The following is a 14,916-nucleotide window of genomic DNA, read 5'->3' on the forward strand; positions in this document are numbered from 1 at the left end:
ATTAGTCTCAAGGGCAAAGGGTGACTACTTTTCAACTATTTATATTTGGCAGGTTCGACTGGATACAAGACCCAGACCTACCTCAAAAAACAATTAAACTTCTTCTGACGTAAAATGTTGGAATATGTGTATACGTAATTTTTCTTGTTATATAAGTCATTTTTCAATATAAAAATAATATATTGATTATGATTGCTTTGTTCTAAAATCATTTCAGAGCTATTGATTATATACAGAATTATAATTATAATAATTATAAAATAAGATTTAATAATTATTTTCAATATTTATTTTATTTTATTAAAAAGTAAAATCATTTTGTAAAATAATCAGGGGAAATAACTCACTTTACACACACGGGTAGTACGGACATAGAGTTACTTCCCTTCAGTAATACTGTTAACGTAATAACTTAAGCCCACAACAAAAAAATATGACCTAAACCTTTTACGCTTAAATTTAAATTGTGATTACAATTTCGTTTACAAACCTTTATCGTGATAAAAAGTGTATGGGTATAAAAATAGCATAATTATTCTCTTCGGGACATTTTACAGACTCCCTATCCAGGAAAGAATGAAGCATATCCATTGATAGCCCGCTAAATAATATATATAAACATGCATACATGTATATCATAAAGTAATTCTATTCTAATATATTATTAGATTTTTTTGCTTTATATTCATAGATATATTATGCAAAAGAAAAATGAATAAAATATAAAGTCTAATGATAGAGACTAATCCACTGATCTCGAGTGTTTAATTAATGTTAAAAATTTATAAGATTGAAATCATTATCATGAAGAATTTAGAATGTGATGCTTAATTAGATTGAAAATTTTAATTATAAAAAAAATAAAACTCACAGAAAAATAATTAAACAATTATAGCATTTTAATTTCCGTTAACACATACAGTTATATCAACCGAAGGAAAAAAATCAACCTCGGACTACGATATCGGTTAATATTTTGTCTATGGTCGATATAACCACGTATCAACCTCATCAGAATGCTATATTTGTCTATTATTGACAATTGACTATTATCATATGACTCTTTTATATGCACATATGTAGGTTAGAACTATTCCACCCGAGGGTACAGAATTTTGGGTTAGAACCGAGGCTTGCCGAGGTTTCTGACCCAAAATTATGTACACGAGGATGGAAAATCTTTTCTACATAATTTACATATGAAAGAGTTATTTTCTCACATTGCGTGTCGAATTACTTGCACGAAAAGTGAGGAAGCCATTTTGTGACAAAAGCTTAACTTCTTAAATAATTGATCGATTTTAAAAAATAAGAACGCCATTCGAAAGAGCTCATCAAAGTTTGGTTTATATTAAAAATATAAACAAGAAATCTTAGGTAAAACGGTTTTAAAAGCAAATTAAACAAATTAAATGGTAAAGAAATCCGACAAATCAATCGAAATGGATGAAAAATTACGTCAACTTTGCCGTGATATGACGTCATCTCATTGTTTTTCAATTGTGACGTCACGGCTATGTAAGATAGATTTAACGCCTCGGTTGGGATTATGTTACAAAATCTTAGCCCTCGACTGAGATAACCCGATCTCGTTCACTTACAGGTAACAGATTTTATTAATCTCGTACCCCAGACAGGAATATCCACAGTTTTACCGGTGTGAGATTTTTTTCTATCTCACCCTAGGGTAAAGACAAGCTACACGAGATCTTTGCCCGTGCTCAACAATTGTCTGACGTCACGACAACAGTATCATGACGTCAGGAAGACGGCGATTCATTGAGGTCACGTCATCCTCGCTTGCATTTATATATAAGTGATACGTTTATTAGAGACACAAAATGGTACACGGGGTAAGAGAAAAAGAATCATTCACCCTCTTTGGGGTGAGACAGGAGATCTCAACCCTCGGGATAAGATTTTATTAATCTTACATAGCTGTCTTTCATGGGACAACTCTATCTTACATGGCCAGCTATGTGAGAAATTAAATATAATCTGACACAACCAGTGAATGAACGTACTCAGTTCACTGAAAATAGGCCTACAACCTCAACGTTAGATTTCATTATTGTTAGGTATATGTATATATTAACTTGGCGAAGACCTAGATATGTTGGTGAATCAGCGTTTTCAGATCAATTATTACGATAATAATCAGAGTATGGAGGATGTTCAAAATTTTGCCCAAATTCAAACTTAATTCCATTGGACTATGAGATAGTCCAGTTGTGTATATAGCGTCAGTGATAGTAACCTCTGGAGTATCGAGGATGTCCAAAAGTCTGCCAAAAACTAAATCTTATGCGATTTTTAAAATTCTAACTCGATACTGGAACACACTGCCAAAATTCAAACTGGAATTCCACTGGACTATGAGATAATCCACAAAATCCGTATTATATAGTAATACATTGAAAATGATGAAATTGAAACAACTAGAATAATTACAGGCGCAACAAAAGCTTATTAGTATTGAAAAGCTATTCATTGAATCATCATTCACAGAAAATCTTTGTCTGTTACAGTTTGGACATCCGCAAGAGCCAAATATATCATGCACGATTACGAATGGGATGCAACTCTCTGAATAGTCATCTATTTGCAAAGGAAAAAAAGGGAAACAAAACGTAATACCCACTTTATGTGGTGAGATCGAAAGATACATTTTGTTTTTCTAGAATACAGATTAATATGTAGTCGATATACTGAGGTAAGACGACGCTATGTTTAATCATTAGATTTCAATGTTACTTTAGAACTGCTTTCTTTTTGGAGACAAGCCATATTCTGTGGGTGATAATAAAAAAAAAAATCGTAGAGCACAGTATGATTAAAACTGTAGTCTTTAAATGACATGGTGGTAGGATTACATAAGTGACTGTGACTCATTGTAATACGTATATATAGGATCTTACATGAGTGATCATTTCATATGCGATTTTAGGAATTGAGTCTAAGAAGCTTCGAGACGAGTTTCATAAGATCTCATATCAAATGAACACAAATTTATGATACTTTTTATCACATAACTACAAATACCTACATAACACAGAATTCAGCAGCCTGAGGCCATCATTTTGTCCCGGCGTCCTCGTAATCCATACATGTACGTCACGTCCTTTTTCCTGGTGTCGTTTAATTGTTTCTGTCTGACGTCACAATGGATTATGTAATCAATATGTGTTGATCATAATATTCATTGTAATATATATATATATATATTGATTATAATAATCATTGCAATATATATGCAGTGTTGAGCATAATACTCATTGTAATATATATGTATGGATCATAATACTCATTGTAATATAAATGTATGGATTATAATACTCATTGTAATATAAATGTATGGATCATAATACTCATTATAATATATATGTATGGATCATGATACTCATTGTAATATATATGTATTGATCATGATACTCATTGTAATATATATGTATTGATCATGATACTCATTGTAATATATATGTGTTGATCATAATACTCATTGTAATATATATGTGTTGATCATAATACTCATTGAAATATAAATGCGTTGAACATAATACTCATTGTAATATATATGTATGGATCATAATACTCATTGTAATATATATGTGTTTATCATAATACTCATTGTAATATATATGTATTGATCATAATACTCATTGTAATATATATTGATCATAATACCCATTGTAATATATACTGATCATAATACCCATTGTAATATATATTGATCATAATACTCATTGTAATATATATGTGTTTATCATAATACTCATTGTAATATATATGTGTTTATCATAATACTCATTGTAATATATATTGATCATAATACCCATTGTAATATATATTGATCATAATACTCATTGTAATATATATGAGTTGATCATAATACTCATTGTAATATATATGAGTTGATCATAATACTCATTGTAATATATATATATTGATCATAATACTCATTGTAATATATATGTGTTGATCATAATACTCATTGTAATATATATATATTGATCATAATACTCATTGTAATATATATATATTGATCATAATACTCATTGTAATATATATGAGTTGATCATAATACTCATTGTAATATATGTATTGATCATGATACTCATTGCAATATATATGTATGGATCATAATACTCATTGTAATATATATTGATCATAATACTGATTGTAAAATATATGAGTTGATCATAATACTCATTGTAATATATATATATATATATATTGATCATAATACTCATTGTAATATAAATGTGTTGAACATAATACTCATTGTAATATATATGTATGGATCATAATACTCATTGTAATATATATGTGTTAATCATAATACTTATTGTAATATATATGTGTTGATCATAATACTTATTGTAATATATATGTATTGATCATAATACTTATTGCTGTATATATGTGTTGAACAAAGTACTCATTGTAATATATATGTATTAATTATCATAATAAAAGAAATTCAACTAAACCTAGTAATCATTCCCCACTTTTTTCAAATCACTTCGGACCTACATGTACAAGCATACATGTACAGCTTCTGTTCCTTTACATTCTCTGTAATTCAGCTGTTTTTGATATTGTAATCCAGATAATATACTCTAATACGTGATTGTAGCTTTTGTACATGTTATATACGGCTTAGATAAATGTTTTATATATAAAAAATGAAAATGTTAAATTTAAATACATTGTATTCCATATTGTACGTCATTCAAACTGTATTCGTGTATTGCTGGGTAACATGGTTTTAAACGAGTTTATTTTTTGCAGATAGGAATTCTATAGAAATATAGTTTTTGGATAACTAATACGCAATCGAACTTGACAAAGGGCGATAAATAAAGAGAAAAAGAATAAATACATTCAATTGTCTTTTGTTTAGTACCCGATTGTTGATTTTTTTTCTCGGATGAATTTTAATGTCATTGGACAAGACAACAAATTGTTGGATGTAGAAAATACAAATGTGTCAGTCTTACAGAAATTACTCATTCTGATCTACTGTTGTTTTTCGCGGGTGTAAAAATTAGGGATTGACTGTTTGGAACTTATTTGTTCACTGAAACTCTTTCTACAAAATGTAGCGTTTGAAAGAGTCATCTAAGTGTCAGAGAGTTTGATACATGTATGTAAAACCATGCATTTTGAAAGAATTAGGGCTAGTCCGCAGCTTTAGCGAAATTCAAACCCCCGCGAATATGAACAACTACACAGTTACCTAATACTAGAAACAGAAATCGTCAGCGGCTTCATAAGATTAATAGGGATATATCAACTAATATTAGTCTCTTACAAAAGAGCTTCTCATAAACATTCTAAACATTTCTTCTATTTTGACTTTGCCTAGATATTTTTGATAATCTTAATTGTTCAACATAGTCCAGTTGCCAACTAGCAATGTTTGCTTGCATCTGGATGCACAGCCTGGATCTGAACCCGCCATCACCAGATCCCACTAAACACGGCTGGTCAAGAGGTAAACATTCCACGTGTCTGACTCCTATTTCTGTGCCTGATGATGCTCCCCTTGCCCTGAAGAAATTGTTGAAAATAATACGGTGCTCCTGTGGAAGTGAAGTCCCATGTCGTACGATCAGATGGGGCTCCAAGACCGCGAATTTGTCCTGATCAGTTTTCTGTAAATGCCAAGGAGGACAAACATGCTCAAATGAATACACCAGGCAGCCGATTATACGGAGGATACCATTGACGATGAACAGTGACGAAATTCAGTTATTGTAGTAATGAAACATGTCCCACTACAGATCATTAATCGGCAACGGATAAGTGTCAAATTTGAACTTGGAAAAGTGATATGTTGAATAATGGCTAAGTATATTCTACTGTTATCAAAAAGTCATCAAGACCTCCATGAACAGTTTAGTGAAATTTGGTTATTTTGATGAAGAATCTGTATTACAAAAATTACAAATCGACCACAGGTAGTGGTTAAAATGGACTTGTTAAAGTCATGATAGATATTCAAATGCTAAGTAAATATTCTGTTATTCTGCTGTCTAAAACAATATCGAATACAAATGTTTTCTGAATGTATAATTATGAAAGTAATTTGTTTACAAGAAACTCAAATTGGACGTTTTCCCCCCAAATCCAAGTGGTATTACTTCCAAATGTATATCAGGATGATGCTGCAAGTAATATGTATATAAAAATGATCCAATTAAGTGGTTATCTTATCCAGCATTGTTTCTTTCTGTTTTGAGAGTTGGTCGGATTAAAAAATCATAAAATCAACTAAATGGTTTTGGAGTTTTCTATTGATGACAAAATATCTGAAAATTAACAAAAAGAGTCAACATAATATTTCAGTTACTTTTGTAAATATAGCATTTTTAGTGAAATGGCGGCCATTTTGGACGCCATCTTGAATATTTCGAATAGCCCAAATGTGAGAGCTCAACGCCCACATGGATATCTTCATATACCCCAGTGGGAAATAGTCAAGAAAGGCACAACTTTATACTGTAGGCAATTTTTGGGCTGCCCCGCTGGACAACTGGACTAATTAGAATAGTTTGGCGGCCATCTTGAATGTTATTTCGGACGCCATTTTGGATTTTATTCATATGTAGTTTTCAATATTCACCTTAACATTATAATACTTAACGATACCATCAATTCAAACTATAACACCAGTCTTTTTCGGCGGCCATTTTGGACGCCGTTTTGGATAACTCTTTTATTTAGGCATTCAAAAAACTTTTTATGTGCTCAATGGATTCCCTGACATTAAAAATATGGGGTTAGACACCAAAACCATACGTCTTAGACAAATACTGAAAGAGTTATGCTTAATTAAAGAATTTGACGCCCATCTTGTCCGCCATCTTGAATTACTCGAATTGCCAAAGGGTAAGAGCTCCACACCCACCTGGATCTCATTATACACACACTATAGATGAATAATCAGCAGAGAAAAAATATATATCAGAAAATTTTGGGCCATACCCCTCCGCATCTGGACTAACATTGAAATTATCACATGGAAACAAACAATGAAATTAATTTCCTTTATCCATATTGCATAATGCACTCTATCATTCCTTTTTAATCTTCTTCAACTTCCAGATTCTACCGGTAGTTTCATATTACCAAAATAAATCACAATAGTATAGAGACACCGAGTCAAACTTCAAAAAAATTGATTTTATTAGGTTAACGTCCTATTAACAGCCAGGGTCATGCAAGGACGTGCCAGGTTTGCAACTGCCCAACATGGGCTTAAAACTATAGCATTCGAACAACCGTCGTACATCTTTAAATCTCCATACGTAAAGTAAAGGCGAAAATAAACTGTTCAGATTGATAACTATTACAGACAAAGCGAAAGTTGCCCCGTCAACCTTTCCTGAGACCAGCGTGTTGACTATTAAGATCAGTACTGGGCTTAGAGAAACAACATACATTATCACAAATACAGACAACGTCTTGAATATGTTTTTGAAGAGCTTCAGGCTTAAGTTTGGCATCGCGACTTCAACCGGATTGGAGGGATCAAAGCGCAGGTTACACATAGACTGTTGTAGCTTTTTTATTTTATACAGAAGGAATGTATATTGTAATATCACACCAGAGTACAGCGGCGTAAACACGATAGCCATCCCGTATGTAACGACTGGACAGTTGACAAAGATATCCTCAAATATAAATACACAAATATACGGAACACAGGTAGACCATGTGACCAGTACTATAATCGTGCGGTTTTGATCAGATACCAAAGATACAGGGTGCGGAAAGTGGTTTATATGGAGAGTCCGCTTCAAACAAATCAAGAATGTTTGTGTTAACGAAATAAGGAAAGCAGACATGGATAAAATCAACAATAATATACACCTCCATGTTGGAATGTAGTCCAAGCTGCTCTGGAAATAATGATCAATCGTAGATGATCCGAACAACATATCACTGAAGCTGAGACAGAGGATGAAGTAGACGTAGGTTCTCTTCCTCGGGGTTGGCATCGTAATGGTCATCAGACAGATGATCAGGTTACCGACAGTAGACAACAGTCACTGGATGAACAGTATCAGCAGCAGATACGGCTTTATTGCATTGGACATATCATCGGCAGTGTCTGCTCCTTCATTACCGTTATTCTGGAACATAAAAGAACATAACACGGAACATAACTTCAATTATGTATGTTATCTATCCTAAAGTCTAAAGACGCATTTATCCTACGATACATACATGCGACCACGCGAGGTGTACTTTTTGTGCATTTGGCGGCATGCTTCAGTGTGATAGTACTATAAAAAGTACAAGAGTCCAACTATTACAGCGAGATGCAACATAAATATATGGCAGCCTTCCAAAACTGGGATTCACATATATGCAATACATATATATATATATGCAATACATTGCGTACGTGAGGTGTACATGTGTATATGACGTTAACGTTATAAATCTTATCACTATGACCAAATCTAAATAAATGAATAAAATATAACTTAATTTATTGACTACAAAAAGGATTTCCCTCAGTGTAACTTTTCGTAGTTATTTTTAAATGAGTTTATTTTCAAATGTTGGCTAGTGTTGGTAAGATATCATGTACCACATGGAGACATAAACAGACACAATGAAGTCTCAAAACGAACGAACAAGAAAACAAGAGACCCAAGGGCCATAGCGGTCACCTGAATTCGGATACAGAAAGAAACAAAGACATGTAAACACTATGTATTGGCATATCAGGCCCTTGAAATCAATCCGTGATTTAACAAATTTTCTGGAAAAAAACGTTTATAGCGCACATAATAAGCATAACAAATATTTTATTAACGTGTCAAAACAAACATGTGTAATGGTATTAAACCATGCATGATTTACTAAATGCCTAGCTAGTATTTGGTTTACTAGGCACAACATATAAATACTTAAATGCCTTATTATTCCGGTTATAAGAGCGACGTTGTTACAAATAGTCTCTGCGTCAAGTGGAAAACCGTATTTGATCCTCATATATACTAAAGCAAAATGATGTAGCCTGATCGACATACAATGTGAAGGTAAAATCGACAGAAAGAATTACAAAGAATTAACATTACGTGATGTTCTGGGCCTTGAACTTGTGTTCAAAGTGAAGATACATTAATTATAAAAATGGTGTTAACACCCTTTTGCTAAAGGAAAATACATTGTTATTGTGCATTATGTATTTAATAAAATTATGGGTTATTTGTGCTTTGTTATTTAACAAAAAATCAAATAAACTTAAGATAATTTTTGTATTTAATTTTTTGACAGCACAACTTTACTCGAGATATGTGGACTTACCCTGAGGATGTTGAAGACTGTTGTATTGTTCATTACGCCTCTAAGAATTTCCTATTGCTGCACGTAAACAAGTGTCATGATCGTTAGCTGTATAGGAAAATATGAGCTTCGTGATCGTTACCTGTATAGAAAAATATGAGTTTTATGATCGTTAGCTGTATAGGAAAATATGAGCTTCATGATCTCAGCTGTATAGAAAAACACGAGTTTCATGATCGTCAGCTGTATAGGAAAATATGAGCTTCATGATCGTCAGCTGTACAGAAAAACATGAGTTTCATGATCGTCAGCTGTATAGGAAAATCTGAGCTTCATGATCGTCAGCTGTTTAGGAAAATATGATCTTCTTGATTGTTACCTGTATAGAAAAAATATGAAAATCTGAACTTCATGATCGTCAGCTGTATAGACAAAATTGAGCGTCATGATCGTCAGCTGTATAGACAAAATTGAGCTTCATGATCGTCACTAATGGTATTTGTACTCTATCAACAACAGGAGCAGACGAATTAGTAATTTTCTTCCGTTACAAAATTAACAAACTTTACACGATTACCACCATTAATTTTTTTCAAATTTTTAGGTTTACTTCAAGATAAAAATATACACAATAATTAATTGCGTCCCGACAAAAATCAATGGCACTATGTCCTACATGTATATGAAATGAAGTACTGATTGCTCATACATTAAAAGAAGAATAGATAATGTTTTGTATTAATTATACATATATATACATGTACATAATTAAACACCAATTATTGTTCAAATGATGAGTATCGTTTATGCTCTGTTGGCGGTGGAGCTCACAACAGTTTAATCTTAAACATTGTTATGGTACTGCTCGCCTCAATTCCGACACCAACTACAGGTTGCTATAATAAACACAGGATACAACAGTCCACTGTACAATTGTAAGTTGGGCAGTAGTTTGTTATTCTGAATTGTGTGAAAAAAGAATAACTGTATAACTTTACTTTGCTGAACTTTCTGAAGATACATGTAAACAGTTTTAAACTATCATTTTGTGTTTGCTTTTGCTACTAATTTTAAAAAAATGCATATTATTCTTTTGATTGTCTGTAATATCGAAATACGCATTTTGTTTAATCATGGATTAATCGTGATGGTTAGATCCAGTTCCCCTAGAGATTCTAATGCCGTCGACGTTATCCAAGTAACACCCGAAATCAATGATACATCTCCAATAACACAACAGTTCATTAATGTCGTTAAGACAATAGGGCTTATTTAATACACAGATTAAACTCTGGAGAGGAAATTAAATATCTGTCTGGTTTTTTTTTACTATCTCTAGTTTCCTGACATAAAGCCATAAGACATGACGCCGATAAAAGGAGACAGCCATTTTGTATGAGCCTACTGTGTAATATGTTATGTATGATTTGAAGCAAATCTTGGTTGTATTTGAGATTGGTATGTTACCACTAATATAGAAATAACAACAAAGTCATTTCACTATTTTTTATCATTATAAGTTTTCAAAATATACAGGCACTATTCTTTCAATAGAACTATTAGAATGCCCAAAGCACGATAGAACTTACCCACGAATTGTATTTACATATACTGTATGTCTCTTTTGACGATGTAAGCTTTTAGTTTGAGATTGCAGCTGACCTGTATGTAACCTATATTTGTACATGTATCGTCAGGGAAGCAATAACCCTTACCAATCCAAAACCATTCACATTATTTTCACTCGCTTGTAACGTTAATTCGTTGTTGACTTCTCTTCCAATGCGATAGTCGTCATTTTTATATTATTTAGTTATATATAAACAAGGTAGGTGGAGATGTGTATATTATATGTATGGATGAGATAATTATAACAGTCTCAAATATGCATGTAAACGTACGTTCGTCTTTTAAATATTGTTTGCCTTTCATGAATAGGAAGTATTTCGTTGAATTAGCGGACGCGTAGAAATTCTAAGATAAAAATATTTTCCATCAGCGCTGACAACAGTATTCGCGGTAGAATATGTGAGACAGGAGCATTCCGACAACTTCAATGCTGATTTCATGATAAACATAGATATATCGGTGTTCATGAGATACGTAGGTGTTTCACAATAGAAAATGTCTGTTTGATCTAGGTTGTCCATCATCTAGGAGGTCGACACAGATTACACCTACTGCAGTCAGCGTACTGTGTGAATATCATTACGCCTGTTCTTTCATCCTCTTACATTAATTAAGCGTCAAATCCATGGCTCTATTATAACCGAATTCACCATGGTTGAACAAAGGCGGTTTTGAAGTCATGGCTATAAGGGGATACTACAACATCATGAACAGCCATTAACGGAGTGGGACTATTTGTCGTACATTATTACTACAACATCATTAACAGCCATTAACGGAGTGGGACTATTTGTCGTACATTATTACTACAACATCATTAACAGCCATTAACGGAGTGGGACTTTTTGTCGTACATTATTACTAAAACATCATTAACAGCCATTAACGGAGTGGGACTATTTGTCGTACATTATTACTACAACATCATTAACAGCCATTAACGGAGTGGGACTATTTGTCGTACATTATTACTACAACATCATTAACAGCCATTAACGGAGTGGGACTATTTGTCGTACATTATTACTACAACATCATTAACAGCCATTAACGGTGTGGGACTATTTCGCGTACATTATTACTACAACATCATTTACAGCCATTAACGGTGTGGGACTATTTCTCGTACATTATTGTAACCACAGACTGTAAATATACTTATTCTAGCGATAGTTACATTTCCTTGTTTATCGCTCGATCTTTGAAGCGCTATTTCATGTACAGAGCTTAATTTTGTAAATGGGGTATTTCCGATATTGCACATTGCATTTCATATCCGCACTAATACATCATAATTAACATTTTAACAATTACGCTTAAATTAACAGCGCTAAAGTAAGTATGTTAACTAATACATTATTATGTAAATTATTATGTACATTATTATGTACATTATTCTGCTGCTAAGGTGAGATCGAGACACTACTGTTCCGTTTTATGTTATCATTTCATATTTTGTAAATAACCAAAACTAACATATCTTATTAATATACCATCTGGATGTTTGTGTAGATGTTTGAAATATCTTACAGACATCGGATAGAAAAGAACTTTTTGTCCTGCGCTCCGGATGCTTATACAATTTTCCCGCAAAATTTGGATTGGCTGTTTCATTCAGTTCCCCAGCTGTTTCGACCATAGTGTCAAATAACAAATAATATGCATGTAGAAATGTATATATAGTCCAGTAAAAATACGAAAAATAGAGGCCTAACCTCCAAATAATTGCAACAAAATGTGTTTTCTGCTTTTTGGGTTGGAGGATCTTCGTATTTTAACAAGAAAAAAAGTCGCCAAAAATCATATGTTTGGAAAGTCGTTTTTTAACACCCGAAAAATAAGACAACATAAAGAAATCACACTTTTGACCACTTTTTAAGTACAATATGTGCTGTGTTTGCAATACTCGCAATATGAAATCGGGTATATAGTAAGACAAACTTTAGGTTAGTACAAATAAGTTGAAATGATACAATAATTTCAGTCAGTCCAAGAAATAAAGAAGGATGAAAACGGCTCAAAACCTTTTGAATTTAGCTAGCATTACCGTTTTTGTTATTTTTAGATTTAAAAATCTAAAAACAATTGTTATTTATTAGATTTATAATATCCTGAACAATATCAGTTTGTTTTATGTCTTAAAGGATTACCTTTTCTTTGATATTAATGCATGATCGATAATACATTAGCTAAAAAAAACTAAATATTAACCTGTTAAGTTGACTGATCGTGCCAAGTGTTTTATACTTAGATTTTTGGCAAAACACACATTTTGGTAGTTAATATTTCGGAAAATACAAAAAACAAAAGCTTCCAAATATGTTGTATCCTTTTTTGCATATTTTGCACTTGTTATTTTGATCATGTGTTGTAAAAACGGTATAAATATGCACGTCTTATTTAGTAGTTAAAAAACTTCTCATCACTTTAATTTGGCTGAATACCAAAATATAGCATAGATTGGGAGTGTGCATAGTCCTACCATAGCATAGATTGGGAGTGTGCATAGTCCTACCATAGCATAGATTGGGAGTGTGCATAGTCCTACCATAGCATGGATTGGGAGTGTGCATAGTCCTACCATAGCATAGATTGGGAGTGTGCATACTCAGACCATAGTATGGATTGGGAGTGTTGCATACTCTTACCATAGCATGGATTGGGAGTGTGCATAGTCCTACCATAGCATCGATTGGGAGTGTGCATAGTCCTACCATAGCATGGATGTGAATACTATAACCTAGATAGAATGGTGAGTGTGCATAGTCATACCATAGCATGGATTGGGAGTGTGCATACTCATACCACTAGCATGGATTGGGAGTGTGCATAGTCCTACCATAGCATAGATTGGGAGTGTGCATAGTCCTACCATAGCATGGATTGGGAGTGTGCATAGCTCATTACCATACAGCATAGCATGGATTGGGAGTGTGCATAGTCTTACCATAGCATAGATTGGGAGTGTGCATAGTCCTACCATAGCATGGATTGGGAGTGTGCATAGTCCTACCATAGCATGGATTGGGAGTGTGCATAGTCCTACCATAGCATGGATTGGGAGTGTGCATAGTCCTACCATAGCATGGATTGGGAGTGTGCATAGTCCTACCATAGCATGGATTTGGAGTGTGCATAGTCCTACCATAGCATGGATCGGGAGTGTGCATACTCATACCCTAGTATAGATTGGGAGTGTGCATACTCTTACCATAGCATAGATTGGGAGTGTGCATACTCTTACCATAGCATAGATTGGGAGTGTGCATACTCCTACCATAGCATGGATTGGGAGTGTGCATAGTCATACCATAGCATGGATTGGGAGTGTGCATAGTCCTACCATAGCATGGATTGGGAGTGTGCATACTCAGACCATAGCATGGATTGGGAGTGTGCATACTCATACCATAGCATGGATTGGGAGTGTGCATACTCCTACCATAGCATGGATTGGGAGTGTGCATAGTCCTACCATAGCATAGATTGGGAGTGTGCATAGTCATCATACCATAGCATAGATTGGGAGTGTGCATACTCATACCATAGCATGGATTGGGAGTGTGCATAGTCATACCCTAGCATAGATTGGGAGTGTGCATACTCATACCCTAGCATAGATTGGGAGTGTGCATACTCCTACCATAGCATAGATTGGGAGTGTGCATACTCATACCTACCTAGCATAGATTGGGAGTGTGCATAGTCCTACCCTAGCATAGATTGGGAGTGTGCATAGTCCTACCATAGCAATGGATTGGGAGTGTGCATAGTCCTACCATAGCATGGATTGGGAGTGTGCATAGTCCTACCATAGCATAGATTGGGAGTGTGCATAGTCCTACCATAGCATAGATTGGGAGTGTGCATATGGTCCTACCTATAGTATGGATTGGGAGTGTGCATACTCATTACCATAGCATGGATTGGGAGTGTGCATACTCAAAGTGTGCATAGATTGGGCGTGTGCAATACCATACC

General features: G+C 33.7%; 1 pseudogene; it reads right to left on the reverse strand.

The window, feature by feature from the left end:
• Positions 1 to 7,208: 7,208 nt before the first annotated feature.
• Positions 7,209 to 9,360, reverse strand: LOC138308146 (cannabinoid receptor type 1B-like; annotated as a pseudogene).
• Between the last annotated feature and the right edge of the window lie 5,556 nt (positions 9,361 to 14,916).

This window comes from Argopecten irradians, chromosome 14 (assembly GCF_041381155.1).
Source record: "Argopecten irradians isolate NY chromosome 14, Ai_NY, whole genome shotgun sequence".
Taxonomy (NCBI): Eukaryota; Metazoa; Mollusca; class Bivalvia; order Pectinida; family Pectinidae; genus Argopecten; species Argopecten irradians.